Source organism: Nerophis lumbriciformis, linkage group LG35, assembly GCF_033978685.3.
Source record: "Nerophis lumbriciformis linkage group LG35, RoL_Nlum_v2.1, whole genome shotgun sequence".
In the NCBI taxonomy this organism is placed as follows: domain Eukaryota; kingdom Metazoa; phylum Chordata; class Actinopteri; order Syngnathiformes; family Syngnathidae; genus Nerophis; species Nerophis lumbriciformis.
This window is the reverse complement of record NC_084582.2, coordinates 24,197,596-24,211,406: the sequence shown is the minus strand read 5'-3', so window position 1 is coordinate 24,211,406 and position 13,811 is coordinate 24,197,596. Positions and strand designations below refer to the sequence as shown.

Below are 13,811 nucleotides of genomic sequence, written 5' to 3'. Positions count from 1 at the left end.
TCAGGCCCGCGGGCCGTACGTTTAACACCCCTGGTCTATGCACTGCAGATTTCCTGTATTGTTGGGCATGATGATCGTTAGCAAGTGGTGATGGGTACTATCGGATAAAGCCGGCGGCAACGTGCCAACACAAGACTGTCCTCCGAGGAGATTGGATTTCGCTCAATAAATATCGACTTTTGCTCCTGACCGTGGATGGCTGAAATCCGTCCCGCCTGGGCCACTGATGCAGCTGATTGACACGGGCAACTGTTGCAGTAATGTACCCTTGAGGCACAGGCATTACAAAAGCCATAATGCCAGTCTAAATGAAAGACTCTGGGGCCTTTGAATGGCTTATATGTACTGGTCTCCCTTGGTTACCCTCTGTCTGTTCTCACTAAAAACTCCATTCCCTGTCCTACACGGCCACAATTTGTCACTCTGATGGCTGCCTGTGCCTCTCTTGCACTTCTGTTCAGTATCCCTCGCAATTCCCTCTTTTCAAACATGTCTGCAAGAAGGCTTGCCGTAGAAGGACACTGCGTATTAGGATACAGTTTGCAAAAGCTAGTGTTCCAGTTATTTGGACCCTGTGTTCTAAATAAACATACAGTTGTGGAATGTTGATGTTATGCAACAAAACACCCAAAAGTGTGTACACTTCTCACATTTCAGAGACTTATACCGTTGCAATACTTGCCTTTATTCATGCTTGAATGACACACGCGCTTCTAGCTCAGTGACTAATGAACAGGCTGCCAGCTCAAGCCATTAGAAATAGTAGACAGACATGTCCTGACAACAATCCCCACTGATTGAGAGCCACTAGGCTAAAAGCCCAGGCTATCAATCCAGTGACCAGTGCAGCAGCTGTACACTGACTACTATATATTTGAACCAAGTTTTATAGCAGTGTACCTTGAAAGGTTACAGGGAAATGGTTGAATATGAGTGGTATACTCACCACAAAGGGTAACTTTAGGGTGATTAGGGATGGGTACTGAAACCCGGTTCCACAATGGCCCCGGTGAAAAGCTATCGGTTACCCATTTAGGTGGTAAATAAAAGCAGAACCAGCCTCCTCAAACAAGTGCTTGAATGTGATATTCAACAAGTACCATATTTTTCTAACAATAAGGCGCACCTAAAATCCTTTAATTTCTTCAAAACTAGACAGTGCGCCTCATAACCTGGTGCGCCTAATGTACGTATTAATTCTAGTTGTGCTTACCGACCTCAAAGCAATTTTATTTGGTACATGGTGTAATGATAAGTCTGACCAATAGATGGCAGTCACACATAAGATGGTTTCCTGCTGGCCCCACTATGGACTGGACTCTTACTATTATGTTGGATCCACGATGGACTGGACTCTCACAATATTATGTCAGACCCACTCGTCATCCATTGCATTCGGTCTCCCCGAGAAGGGGGGGAGGGTTACCCACATATGCGGTCCTCTCCAAGGTTTCTCATAGTCATTCACATCGACGTCCCACTAGGGGGAGTTTTTCCTTGCCCTTATGTGGGTTCTGTACCGAGGATGTCGTTGTGGCTTGTGCAGCCCTTTGAGACACTTGTGATTTAGGGCTATATAAATAAACATTGATTGATTGATATATATATAGGGCAGCACGGTGGCAGAGGGGTTAGTGCATCTGCCTCACAATACGAAGGTCCTGAGTAGTCTTGGGTTCAATCCCAGGCTCGGGATCTTTCTGTGTGGAGTTGGCATGTCCTCCCCGTGACTGCGTGGGTTCCCTCCGGGTACTCCGGCTTCCTCCCACCTCCAAAGACATGCACCTGGGGATAGGTTGATTGGCAACACTAAATTGGCCCTAGTGTGTGAATGTGAGTGTGAATGTTGTCTGTCTATCTGTGTTGGCCCTGCGATGAGGTGGCGACTTGTCCAGGGTGTACCCCGCCTTCCGCCCGATTGTAGCTGAGATAGGCTCCAGCGCCCCCCGCGACCCCGAAGGGATTAAGCGGTACAAAATGGATGGATGGATGGATGATTGATATGTGTGGATTGCAGGTTGACGCCTGTTCAATAAATTATGCTAGCAAGCAAGACCAAAACTTTGATGTTTCATTGACAAAATAGAACATTACACACGTTGCTCAAAAATCTGTCAAAATGTTTTAGTATGACTTTGCTAAGCTACGAAGCCACATTGCTTGATGGAACACGGAGCATTACAGCTACCATAGTCAGACGTACTGTGCTTCGACGCACGTTACTATTATGGTGTGTGGCTAAGGAACCAAAAATGGCACCTATTAAGAGACACATTATCTGGCGTTTTGTTTCGCAATATTATGCAAAATCAACTTTTCTTACCTATTGGTACTTGCTGATGTGTGTTTGGTATCTGCACAAGTCCCGCAAATGTACGCCATTGTCATCTGCACCGTAGTCAATAAGCTCTTTCTTTTTCTCTATCTTCTTGTTGTGGGCCATTCATCCTCCGCTGTTGCCATTTCTCATGCAAAGTAGCGTACAGTTCTAACTTGTATCTGTCAGTAGACTCGCTATGGAAGCGCTAAAAACTACCAGTACAACAAAGATGACGGGGAGAAGATGCTGTCGAAGTGGAGGCATGTGAATAAGACCGCCCACAAAACGGTACATCCAGAAGAGACGGTCAGAAAGCGACTTGAAGATGGTGTGTAAAACATTAACTATGCAACATTTTGACCAAAGAACCACCATTACATGTTATGTAGACCACAAGGAAGTGTTTTAAATGTAGAAAAAAAATCATAATATGACCTCCTTAATGTGCCTTATAATTGGTGTGCTTTTTGTATGAAAATAGACCCGTTCATCGACAGTGCGCCTTATAATCTAGTGCGCCCTCGGGTCTGAAAAATACGGTAACATAATTGAAGTAATGTAGCGTCTCGATAGAAGCACACAGAGTCTGAGGCTCTTTTTAAACGTTATTGCCGACCTTAACATGCCAACAGCAGCCCTCATATGCAAGCCAGGAGCCACAACAACAACAACACTTCCTCATGATGCACCATTTAAGATTACGGCGAGCAAGATTGCATTTACCCATGCTCGGAATTATGAGCATTAAACATAACACAAGCAATTGTATTTCTTATTTTTGAATGTATTACATAGTTAATGTTTCATTTCTATAAATTACTGGTCCATTCAACTTGAATTTCACAAAATCCCATAAAAATAAAAAAGTCACTGTTTGTTTTTTTTTACAAACATCTGCTTTTGTTTTCTGTTTTGTAAGCAAACAACTGTTATTTTTCTATCAATTCTACTGTTATTGTTTATGGAAATGTGTCAGGATTTTTAGAAAAGCGCTTCTGTTAATATTACTTTCCACTTTTTAACCGGCACTGGTTTTAAAGTACCGATTTTGTACTAGTATCGGTTCAAATGTAAAGGATACACATCCCTAAAGATGAGTCAGTATGTGTTGTGTTCCACACTCTGTTTTAAAATCAACCTTACTTGAATTGGCTTCATGCATCTTTACAGGGACACCTAAATGTGGAGGGGAGAAGGAAATGGTGCAACCAACGCTTGAATATTACATCACTAACTTTAGGTACTACCACTTTTTTTTTTTAATTCTCACCCTCAACATTTTTAACACAGAGGTATTTAGAAACACTGAGGTAGATGAAACAACTCCATAAACCCCAGACATTCTCTGTGCATCTCACATAACATCTAGATCAGTGATTCTCAAACTGTGGTATTTGAACCACTGGTGGTACGCCATAGAATCACTTAATTGAATATTTAAACACACTCAGTACGTGTCCATGCACAAAATTAGTCCGATTTGTCAAATAGTTTGGTTCTAAATAAGCCTCCTACGGCCCATGGAAACACCTTAATCTGATCGTGTCTGGTTTTTGAAAAGTGGGACTAACACACCCGGATTATGCGATTGGGAACCAGATCTCGCGAGTGTTTGTTTGTGGCCGTAGAGCAGTGGTCCCCAACCACCGGGCCGCGGCCCGGTACCGGTCTGCGAACCGATTGGTACCGGGCCGCACAAGAAAAAAAAAAAAAAATGTTTTTTTATTTTTTTTAATTAAATCAGTCATACCAAAGACTATAAAAATGGGACCCATTACCTCCCTGCTTGGCACTCAGCATCAAGGGTTGGAATTGGGGGTTAAATCACCAAAATGATTCCCGGGCGCAGCCACCGCTGCTGCCCACTGCTCCCCTCACCTCCCAGGGGGTGATCAAGGGTGATGGGTCAAATGCAGAGAATAATTTCGCCACACCTAGTGTGTGTGTGACAATCATTGGTACTTTAACTTTTAACTTTAACTTTAACATAAAAACACAATGTATACACTATATATCACTGTATATCAATACAGTCTGCAGGGATACAGTCCGTAAGCACACATGATTGTATTTCTTTATAAAAAAATTAAAATAAAAAATAAAAATATCCCCCCACCCCCCACCCGCGGGACAAATTTTCTAGCGTTGACCGGTCCGCAGCTACAAAAAGGTTGGGGACCAGTGCCGTAGAGGACACTTGGTATCACACTTGCACCAGTCTCAACGTGCGGGATACAACCCAGAAACAGATACCATTCAATAAAATCATAGCAACAATTGTGATGAAGAGGAGACTGTCAATTAAAAGAACAGAACATTTTCAAGTGCATCGATGGTAGGAAAAAAAGAATCTGAGATTTATTTCAGAAGGTAGCTAAGGAAATGTAAAATGCCAACTTAATTTGGACTTTCAAACGGTATTAGAACAGGTATATTAAAGGTGAATAATACAGCGTACACAAACGCTGCATTTGTGCACTCCAAACTGATTCATGTTCCGCACAATGGGCAAGATAGTCCAGAACAATGGCAACCTTCCTCTGGATATCACCCACTGTTTCCCACACATTCATTTATTTGTGGCGGCCCGCCACGAAATAATTACGTCCGCCACAAATAGATTTTTCGGCTTTTGACTCGCTCGACCGTTCATAAAAGCAATGGGACTCTGTCTGTGAATGTAGCTTGTAGTTACAACTCCGGTGCAGTAGGTGGCGGTAGCCTACTATGCATTGTAACTCCGCCAATAGCACTTAATTCACCTGGTGGGCCAGAAGAAGAAGAAGAAGACGACGACGACGAAGTAAAAGAAGAACGGACTGACCGGATCAAAATACGAGGGTAAGGCCTCTTGGCAAACAAGTTCAAAAGTGGTCCGAATCTGTGCAGTGTGTAGCACCGACTCGGATTTTCTTAATATTTATTTTCGGGATTTGAATGCATTTATTTTGAAAGGACAGCGGGAGAGAGACGGGGGAGGGGTGAGAGAGGGTGAGAGGGGGGATTGACGCGGAGCCAAGCGACTGTCAGGTGGGATCGAACTGGGTTGCCGCAGCGGGTGCTCTACCAGGTGAGATATGTTATAGCTGCATCGCTCGCGGCTCGTCATATATTTAACGTTAATCCACGATTTCACCGAGCGTTTCACTGACGGTGAGCAGCCTGACGCTGCTTCATTAACACCGCCGCTGTTTGACTCGGGGGCCGGGGCAGACGCACACAGTAACAATCACCTGTTACCATACCGACGAGCTAACGTGTCCAGGGTATAATCCTGTTGTCAATAAACACACGTGGAGACGGTGCTTCAGATACTGCATTAATACTGAAGCTAAATTGTCCAATGTCCACTGCAGCATGTGAATGCAATGAAAAGAATACAATCTGAGCCAACCAGCTGTTAAAATGTTGTCCAGGTTAATGTTTTGGCCATTAAAGGCCCTTCATTTCAAAATTTCAACTGTGATCGGGCTTTAAACAGGTGGCTGACCTGTTCAGATGGGTGTAACTGCTACTGGTCAAATAATGTGAAATAGCATTTAATTTTACATGTATGCAATGCCATTTAAATGTAATTATAGATAATAATAATAATAATAATAATAAATACTGTGTAGTGTTGTAAATAGTCAACGGGAAGGATTTTAGTAAGATATAAGCCATGAGCACTACACAGCCAGAAAAAAACCTAGACAGGACAAGTAAAAATATTGGGGCAAGTAGATTTGAGAAGTCGGGCAAGTAGAAAAAAATCTTAACGTTGAACCCTGCATGTGTTGAGCTGCTGCCGCTTAAGGTTACTGTACATAGAGCGGTTCTGCTCGTTAGTAATACATTCTAATGTTGGATGTTCACTCCTTCACACAGATGAGTACAGAAAAATATTTTCTCGACTTGGAGAGGAGGTAGGCCTACAGTCCGGACCACAGGAGGTATTATCAAAACGGTGTAGACACTTAGAAATCTCATAAGGAAAGTGAAAATTAATTTGCTTCCAATACTTCCAGGCTTCAACTAGTGCCGCAGCTGAGGCAGTAAGAGAGGGCGAGGAGGAAGGGATAGTACCGTATTTTCCGCACTATTAGCCGCACCTAAAAACCACAAATTTACTCAAAAGCTGACAGTGCGGCTTTTAACCCGGTGCGCTTTATATATGGATAAATATTAAGATTCATTTTCATAAAGTTTCGGTCTCGCAACTTCGGTAAACAGCCGCCATCTTTTTTCCCGGTAGAACAGGAAGCGCTTCTTCTTCTACGCAAGCAACCGCCAAGGTAAGCACCCGCCCCCATAGAACAGGAAGCGCTTCTTCTTCTACTGTAAGCAACCACCCGCCCGCGTAGAAGAAGAAAAAGCGCGCGGATATCACCGTACGTTTCATTTCCTTTGTGTGTTTACATCTGTAAAGACCACAAAATGGCTCCTACAAAGCGACAAGGATCCGGTTCATGAAAAGACGCAATCTCTCCATCCGCACACGGATTACTACCGTATTTCACAGCAACTGATATTCCTGTGAACCGCACTGTGGAACGGGAGCACGTACGGTGAATATTCGCACCACAGGGAATGAGAAGTCATCCTTCACTGCGGTTCTAGCTTGCCATGCTAATGAAACTTCCACCCATGGTGATATTCAAAAGGAAGACCTTGCCAAAAGAGACCTTTCCAGCCGGCGTCATCATAAAAGCTAACTCGAAGGGATGGATGAAGAAAAGATGAGCGAGTGGTTAAGGTAAGTTTAAGTTTACGCGAAGAGGCCGGGTGGCTTTTTTCACGCAGCTCTGTCCATGTTGATATACGTATGTTTGTGATTGCACATTTGCGTACATTTTGGGAGTGAACAGAGTTGTTAGAACGCTGGTTTTTAATATATTATTAAAGTTTGACTGACCTATCTGACTGTTTTTTTGACATTCCTTTAGCGCAGTTAGATGCGGCTTACAACACCGGGCGGCTTATAGGTGGACAAAGTTTTGAAATATGCCGTTCATTGAAGGCGCGGCTTTTAACCCAGGGCGCCTTATGGTGCGGAAAATACGGTAAGTAGGCAGGGAGATGTTGTAGGAGAGGAGGAAGACAGGCAGCATGTAGAGCCAGCTAGGGCGGAGGCAACAGGTGAGACTCAGCAAACACTGAAAAATAAAGCAGGGTCAGATCAGAAATGCACTTTTCTCATGAAAAGGGTCCTATTTTATATTCTTATGTGCCTTATAGAGAGGACCACGACAAAACATAGAGCGACTAGCTCCAGTGCGATCTGTTCAGCAGCAGCAGGAGGAGAAGGAGGAGGAGGAGGAGGTTGACTGACTGTGGCAGGACACTTCTGCCTCTGTTTCACTTTATGATGCTGGTAAATAATATGGTTGTAGTAGTAGGCTAAAGTTAAATTATTTAGTATGCACTAATTAAAGGGGCAGAGCTTTAAGAGACATTTTAGCTTTTATATTTTATAAGATATATTTTTTGTAAGAACCACAATTAATAAATATATTTCAGTGAATAACTAATTGTTCAAATCTGTATATAAATATGTACATAAAGTGTTGTAATTATATTCCAACTCCGCGTTCTTCTTGGTCATCGCCGCTGCCGCCGCCACCCCCCACTCCCCGACCACACCACCACAAATAGATGCCTGTCCTGTGGGAAACACTGTCAACAACGCTCTTTTCCTTCACATTTAAAACTCCTTCCATCAACCCACAGAGCCTTTTGAATGAACTCTGAGACATTCAAAAGTTTTGTTTCCCTGGTTTTCGTCCAAAAATTCCTTCAAAAAAACTCTTCCGCCGGTCTGTCCTTGTTTCGAACCTGCATCCGCTTGGTAGTAGCGTCATGTTGGTAGCACAATCCAACATTATTTCTTGATGTTGTCTGCTATTTAACATCAGCATAACCATTAGATACCTAATATTTGTAATATGTGCCAATATTACAGCGGACATCACTTAAATCAAGTTGTAAGGATCCGCAGATCGCTAGTGTGACGTCATTGGTCAACCGGAAAAGGAATTAATGTATCCGCACTAAAATGAAATAGTGCCCCCCAGTGTATGGGAGGCACATGGCATATGACCAATAGTCACATTAGAGAAAGTGCATGGAGACTTGGACTGTACACGTAGGTGTGAAAATACAACAAACAGAAGTATTTGAGAAATCAGACTCATTTAGTGCATGGAAAAGTAGTGACTGTTACTGTTCAAACTGTGTGTGATGTTATAGTAGCCAAAAATATTCCATAGATAGATAGATAGATAGATAGATAGATAGATAGATAGTACTTTATTGATTCCTTCAGGAGAGTTCCCTCAGGAAAATTTTAATTCCAGCAGCAGTGTACAGAATTGAGTTAGAATTTAAAAAATAAAAATAAAATAATGGGAGTATAAATGGAAATAAAATAGAAAATATAACAATAAAAAGAAAAAGAAAAAGCAACAATAAGAATAAAAATATAACAGTAAAAATAAGAATATAACAAGAGAAACTAGGCAGTAGTGACCATGTTATGAAAATGTATTGCACTGTTAATTGCACTGTTTTTTGTTGCAGTTTATTTCAGTATTGTTATTGTTTTGCATCCCCTGTCATCCTAGTATCCCCCCCACCCCCCCCAGAGAGGAGTTGTACAGTCTGATGGCCTGTGGGCCAAAGGATTTTTTTAGTCTATTAGTCCTGCACTTGGGATGAAGCAGTCTAGCACTGAACATGCTCCTCTGGCTACTAATATTAACAGTATGCGGAGGGTGACTGGCATTATCCATGATGCTCAGTAGTTATTGCAATTGTTAAATAAATCCAATTAAATAAATGAATACAATTGTTAAATAAAACCTCTGCCTTGTTTTTAATGAAAACTTAGGCCTACTGCGCTCCTGTATTTTAGTGTTGTTATGGTGGTACTTGGAGAGCCAAGTGTTTTCTGAGGTGGAAAAAGGTTTGAGAATCAATCAATCAATCAAAGTTGACGTATAAAGCCTAAGTGTCTCAAAAGGGCTGCACAAGCCACAACTACATCCTCGGTCCAGATCCCCCATCAGGGCAAGAAAAAACTCAAACCAATGGGAACAACGTGAAACCCTGGAAAGGACTGCAGATGTGGGGACCCCCCACCCATCCCCACCTTGGGTGACCGGTGCAATGGATGTCTGTGGATACGGTTAATAATGTAAGAGTCCAGTCCTAAGTGGGGCCAGCAGGGGATCCTCTTGAAATGTAGACAAGTCAGGGTGCCGAGACGTCATCGACTGAACTACTGGTCTAACTAGGTCAAATATGACTGCGTCATGCGTGCGTTGAAACAAGTGGTCTAGTTATTTGTGTTTCATTCAATCCATCACCTGCAAGCATCAGACTGGTGTCATAAGCAGGAATATATTTGAGTTGCATGTACAGAGTTAATAACATCTCTGATCTGAACATGGGTGTAAATTAATAGAATAAGGTTACAGTGTTAGCAGGCCGGATATTTAGAGCTCTATTAGAGGCGCCATGTAGCATACTGGTTACTATACATTTTAAAATTATGCCTTGCAGTCAGGTCATACTCTTAAAATACAGCAAATAATTAAAAAAAAAGGTGCCAGTACAACCTGAATGACCCTCAGGGTCATTGATTTTGCAGAACCTCCCTCCAAAAATAAATGACTGTTTCCATGTGCTGTTGCAGGTCATAGAGGAGCATGGTTCAATGCGAGGAGGGTAATCTATTATTCAAATAATCCCAATCAATACATTGGTGTTGGATGTGAATGCTGAACTCATTTGATCTTCCCCCTCTTCTTTCTTTTTTGTGTCTCCTGTCGAACTGTCTGAGCTTGCGGCATCACGTATGGAGAATTATTTATTGGGTACAAACGGAGAAGGATGGTATTTTTAGTTTCATGCGGCTGAATTATTCACCGCGGCCGTTCATCTCTGGACTGACATCGCTGCTTCACAAGAGGATTACTTTCAGGCAGGGAAGCCCTCAACTTACTACAAAAACCTTTAGGATACAACTCATGCCCCAAAATGGAAATGGATTCCAAGGGCACAGAATGAAAGTGTCTTTAGGAATGTTTTTTTTGCTGAACTCTCTTTCCACTTTTTGCACTCACCATTTTACTTCTCAACACCCTGCTTTGACAATAATATATAAAAGGTTCTCACTATCCTTGTAAAACATTGCACCAACGACAGAGAGAGCTTGTTCGTTCCACTAGAAGGCTGCAAGGGATCTAGAAGCTTTGGCAAGATGTTTTCAGACAAGAAAAATCATGATGGGTTCCTTGTTTGGCTTCACTCCAGACGAGGAGAGCATCACTGACATATTGTTTCATTTATTCTTCTCCGCCTCCAAAACAAAAGCCTGTGCAGTGGAGCCTCTTACACTTTCTGTTCAGAGAAGATAGTGGGTTGAGGTTTTCTCATTAGAATCTATTGAATTTGAAGTATTGTAATCAAACTTACAAAACCTTTCAAAATTATATGGGCAAAGTTTTAAGTAAGTGTCATTCAAGTCTAAAAATAAGTTAACAAATGTATAACTGAACTTTAAAAGACTTAGGGCTTGATTTACTAAGATCCAAATACCACGCGGTAAACAGCGTGTGCAATCTATAAAATAGCATGTACTATTAGTGGGCGACTAAGACTGTGTGCAAATTTAAAGCCTTATTTAAATGAGGATTTTGTGTGTACTGTCCTGCTCCTACCTGTGGCATTTTGTAATGTTTTCAAACATGCAGGAGACATCTACCACTTTTTATGGGCATTTTAAAAGCAGTCGTGCAGTGCATCTACATTGACACCAAAGGCTCATTGGAGACAGAAAAAAATTAATTCTTAAAGAAGTTTTTTTTTCCATTTAAGAAATGTTTTAATAATATATATATATATTCTATGTGAAATAAACAAAGGTCATTAAAAATGTTTTAAATAACACCAAAACGCATTCACGGAATTGGTTTTATTGAAGTCCTTAAATGATATAGCAACTATAAAGTTATAAAATGATGTAGCTGAATAGGCAATGTGTCTAATATGTTTTATTTCTGACCGTCCAAAATGTTGACACACACACGTGGGAGCGAGGATTCTCGTCTGTCTGTGCAGCGCAAGCACTGATCCTGGAACTGTCAGTTTGCACAACCTTACCACACGTGCTAAATAAAACGCTGAACAGTGCTCGCAAGAAGGTGGTGAGTGTTGATAAACCACATTACCCGTGCTAAATAATTATATTTACATCTTCTCCTCCCAGTATTGTGGGCGTTTGGATGATTGGCATATATTTTGCAAAATAATGAAGACGAAGACGCAAAATGGATTGCACCCCTTATTCTGCTCACTTAACAGATGCAGCTCACTTTGCACACGTTTAGTAGATCAGCTTTGCGTGTGCTATCAAGTTTGTACATGATTTAGTACATGCAGGCCTCGAGTAAATCCGGCCCCTAATCCTTAAAAGAAAAATGCACTTTTGGGGGAATTTTGCCTGTCATCCACAATCCCTATGTGAGACAAGAACACACCTGTCCTTTTCTATTCGCCGTGTTCTCTCATGAAATACTTTAATCACCGAAACAGGAATGTTGCTGCGAAACTAGACAGTTGGATGCTGGTCTGTACGAGTGTATAGATAGCGGGCTGGCGTAGCTGCTGTGATTGGACTATCTGTCTGAGGCTGAATGAGCGAATCAGTATCCACTCTATGCTTCCCTGTAGACTTCTTCTTTGGAGCGCGACGGCTCTGTCTCTTGTGCCATTTAGTATTTGGCCTATTCATTATCATTATTATACAATATATTATGTTATATTGTTGGAATACGAGTGGTAAATGTGTGTTGTATAAATAGTTTTAATATTTGAAGGATAAATATTATTGTGTGCAATTGAAGACCTTGATTTTAGTGAGGTTAGTACACAGTCACTACCATAAATGCAATGGATATATTTAATGGCTTCATTTATTTCAGCCTTGGTTTTGTCATTTTTGGTTTCGGCCAAAAAGTTTAATTTTGGTGCAGGCGTATAAAAAACTGCTAGTAAGATGCGGTTAAAAATGCAGGTAATGGTGATTCATCTATTTTGCCTATAAAACCCTTTAAAAAAAACCACCAACAACATTACATTTAACAATCTACAACGACTACTCCCTGGCGTAGTGACACAGTGCCATGCTCACACTGCTTCTCCAGCCACTATCAAGAGGTATGCTACTTTAGCTAACTGAGCATCTTCTGATGCTGCTGTATCACCTTTGAGTTTGTCAAGGTTAATGCTGTCTAGGGTATAAATCATGCCTCTCACCTGTACATTAGAAGATTGTGGCACCAAGCCGAGAAGTTGGTCAACTTTGAAATCCCACACTCTACGGAAAATCCCGACCTACTGAAGCAGTAGATACTTGCTCTCTGTCAACTTCTTCTCAACAAATGGAATGCAGCATCAAACCAGACAACATTGCTGGGAAGATGCTTGTTTCCTCCTAGAATTTTTCATCTGAGGAGTAAGGATACTTTTGAATTTACCAGCTGAAGGAGAGCATAGGTCTAAAAGATACAACCATCCCATCAAGTCAGCATCCCTAGTAATGATTGTAAATGTCTGTTTTATAATCTTATTTCAAATGTTTAGCAATAGTACTGTGTGATAAGTGGTAGCAAACATAGAATGTGCTCTCTTTGTTGTTGTTGTGTTTAAAATCAATGCGTCAAGGAAAGAAGTAGAGATAAATGCTTTAAAATGTAATATCCAAAATTATCGGTTTCAAAATTATCGGTATCGGTTTCAAAAAGTAAAATGTATTACTTTTTAAAACGCCGCTGTGTGCACTGACATAGGGAGAAGTACAGAGCGCCAATAAACCTTAAAGGCACTGCCTTTGCGTGCCAGCCCAGTCACATAATATCTACGGCTTTTCACACACAATGCAAGGCATACTTGGTCAACAGGCATACAGGTCACACTGAGGGTGGCCGTACAAACAACTTTAACACTGTTACAAATATGCGCCACACTATGAACCCACACCAAACAAGAATGACAAACACATTTCGGGAGAACATCTGCACCGTAACACAACAGAACAAATACCCAGAACCCCTTGCAGCACTAACTCTTCCGGGATGCTACAATATACACCCCCCGCTACCCCCACCCCCAACTTCAACCCCGCCCACCTCAACCTCCTCATGCTCTCTCAGGGAGAGCATGTCCCAAATTCCAAACTGTTGTTTTGAGGCATGTTAAAAAAAATAATGCACTTTGTGACTTCAATAATAAATATAGCAGTGCCATGTTGGTATTTTTTTCCATAACTTGAGTTGATTTATTTTTGAAAACCTTGTTACATTGTTTAATGCATCCAGCAGGGCATCACAACAAAATTAGGCATAATAATGTGTTAATTCCATGACTGTAAATATCGGTAATATCGGTAATTAAGAGTTGGACAATATCGGAATATCGGATATCGGCAAAAAAGCCATTATCGGACATC

At 41.5% G+C, this 13,811-nt stretch overlaps 1 protein-coding gene across 5 annotated transcripts in view; it reads right to left on the bottom strand.

Moving 5' to 3' along the window:
• The window catches only part of fgf12a (fibroblast growth factor 12a), a 97,756-nt gene that overhangs the window by 44,434 nt on the left and 39,511 nt on the right, over window positions 1-13,811 (bottom strand). The gene's annotated exons all lie outside the window — the stretch shown is intronic.